We start from the raw sequence: 3,236 nt of genomic DNA, 5'->3' as shown, positions 1-3,236 counted from the left end.
TTACTATTTAAAAATTTCTGAAAGTAGTATGTTTATGGTTGGGCTTTTTGTCAACTCAACAAAATCAAAGAAGACAAGAAAAGAACTTTACCTCTCAGAGACACTGTATCATTTTGGTGTACTTTTCTATACCATTTTGTTATCTTAGGGGGTGTGTGTGTGATTGTGTGCGTGTAACATATAAAGTGTACTTGTTTCAAAAGTATTTGATAATCAAAAAATTCTTGAATGTTGGCAGCGCTATGTTAAACTTCTAAAAAAGACACTTTAGGTTGCCTAGGTGGCTCAGTGGGTTTAGCCTCTGCCTTCGGCTCAGGTCATGATCTCAGGGTCCTGGGATTGAGTCCCCCATCGGGCTCTCTGCTTGGAAGGAAGCCTGATTCCTCCTCTCTCTCTCTCTCTGCCTACCTCTCTGCATACTTGTGATCTCTTTCTGTCAAATAAATAAATAAAATCTTTTTTAAAAAAGGACACTTTAGTGAACTGGAGATTAATTGCCCAGCTATTTATTGAATATTTACTGTGTGTTAAACATTGAAGTTTCAGGGATGAAAAAACCGTTGGGGAACACATAAAGTGCAATGTGTGTATGCATGTATGCATGTGTGTGTGTGTGTGTGTGTGAAATAGACTAGTAAATGCAAAATTATAATGTAGTGTGACAAATGCTTTGGTAGTGATAAGTCTCCAGGGAGGGGGCTTATAGAAGAAACTACAGTTCTCATCAAGGGAGAGTGTGCTGGTGATGCCTTCACTATTTGGAATAGGAGGCTTATGAATAAAGTATAGTAAAAAGAGTTGAAGATACCTCGATGAACAGGTAAGGTGTGTATGTGTGTTGGGGGGGAAGGACAGCATGTGCAAAGTCTCTGATGTTGAAGGCTGTTTATGAATTCAGTTCTCTCACCTCCATCTCGTCCAGGAGGAATAGTGCACTGCATACATTTTCTTTTACACTGGTAGAAACCACAAGTTATGGACCCATCAGCATAAGGGCTTTTTCTTCTGCCTGTCCCACTGAGTCACTTAGAATTCTAGGCTCACAGTTCTGGGATAGACTTACAGGGAAATGCTGTATCCTGTGGGAAATATATTTTTTACTCATGGCAGAAAATCTGTTTAATCATTTGCACATAATAGACCATATGCTGGCACAGGGGCTGAGAGGTGACGCGATAAAGGCAGAGAAAATCACTTGCCACGGGTACGGGTGATTAATGTATCAGGCAGGGCTTCGCCCCAGGAAAGAACATAGATTCAAGTGTGCTCAGGTAGGGTGAAATCCTCCCCTTGCGAGTGCCTTGGCGGTTATTACAGAGGTTGTGTAGGGCAGGCACACATCTTGCTTAATGAAACATTTAAAAGGGCAAAGTCCCTGCTCTCGTTTCTTCTAAAATAGAATACGGAAAGAACCAGTTATCTTTATCTGACCAGATCACTTAAAAAAATCATGAAGTCATAAAAAAATCTCTTTGGTACGTGGAAATTTCCTGTATTCACAGACAGTAATACCCTTTCCCACTCTGGCTGCCATGCTGCACTTGGAAAGCCTGCTCTGAGAAATGCATGTGAAGAAGAGTAATTAATGATCGCCGCAGCGAACCCTGCACTGCAATGTACTGGGGGCTTTTGCACACGTGTCTTTGATTTTCATCTCAGTCATCCCAAGGGGCAGTTATACCACCGAGCTGGCTTGGGGAGGCTAAGCACTCATCTGAGGACACAGCCAGTTAGTGGCGGAGCAGGGATTCAAACCCAAGTCTTTGTCTGCCAAGCTGTGTGGATTTGGTGTGTGATTGTTGGCACAGTGGATGTTCTGGAAAGGGAGAGAGGAGTATGTACTGGAGTGTTCCACCTGTGTATCAGATGTATAGAAGAATTTAGCAATAGAGGCAGAGGGAGAGGGAGATCTACCTCTTTGCCAAGCATGGACGTCTTATCCTTTGCTCCTGTATCATTCTGACCATCATCCAAAACATGGGAATCTTAAAATTAACCTTCTCTGATCCCATAGTCTTTCTCCACCTCATGCCCCCTTTATTGCCTTCCTTAATGGCTAAACCCAAGAGTTGTCTGTGCCCACATTCTCTGTTCTTATTGTTTCTTTTTCTCCCCCCCCCTTCTTCTTTCTTTCTCTTTTTCAGGGTTTATTTATTTATTTTTATTTTAGAGAGAGAGAGGGAGAGCAAGCACAAGCAGGGAAAGGAGCAGAAAAAGAGGACGAGAGAGAGAAACCATTCCCATCCTGAGCACAGAGCCTGATGCGGGGGTCAATTCTAGGACCTCAAGATCAGGACCTGAGCCAAAATTAAGAGTGGGCCACTCAAGCAACTGAGTGTCACCCAGGCGACACTATTTTTATTTTCTCTTGAGTCTTCTCTAGTGAGAATTTTACTATCACCTCTCAGCAAGCTCATTCTTGCCAAGCTCACCAATAGCCTTTGTGTCACCAGAGCTAACGGTGAGATCTTTGTCCTCTGCTTACTCAGACCACTAGCAGGATTTGACCCACTTTCCCTTGTGAAAACACGTTTTTCTCCACTAAGTCTTTAGGGCCCCACTCTTTCTCTATTCTTCTACCCTTTGTCAATGTACTTCACTGACCTATCCTCATATCAGTTAGGGGTTATGTTTGGCTGCTAAAAAGAGAGTTCATAAACACAGTGGCTTAAATGATGTAAGTGTTTCTCTGTCATGTAACATAAGCCCCCAGGAAGACAATCCAGGGCTGGTGAGTGGCTTCATGTATTAGCAACATCCTAGCCTCTTTCTGTCAGCTCCACCTTCCTGGACACAACTTCTATTCCCTGTACTTCCCAATAGATTTAAAATGGCTCTTGCAGCTCTGTTCATCTCTGCTTCTAGATAGGGAGGAAGGGAAAGGGGAAGCACAAAATGGTTTCCAATAGTTTCCAGCTGAGTCAACTTTGCCAAGGTGACTTTCATTCATAAGTCATACCTCCTACCTTTCTATGAGGGGATCTGGGACATGTATTCTGTTTTTGTTTTAATCTTGAAGTGTTGCTGCTTCCCCATAGTTTCAAGTTTCTTTTAAAAAATTCTTTATTTAAATTCAGTTTGGTTAACATATAGTGTATTATTAGTTTCAGGGATAGAATTTAGTGATTCTTCAGTTGCATTATAATGCCCAGTGCTCATTACATCATGTGCCCTCCTTAATGCCCATCACCAAGTTACCCCATCCCCCTACCTGTCTCCCCTCCCTCCGACAACCC

Source organism: Mustela erminea, chromosome 8, assembly GCF_009829155.1.
Source record: "Mustela erminea isolate mMusErm1 chromosome 8, mMusErm1.Pri, whole genome shotgun sequence".
NCBI classification, from domain to species: domain Eukaryota; kingdom Metazoa; phylum Chordata; class Mammalia; order Carnivora; family Mustelidae; genus Mustela; species Mustela erminea.
Note: the sequence above shows the minus strand (reverse complement) of the source record.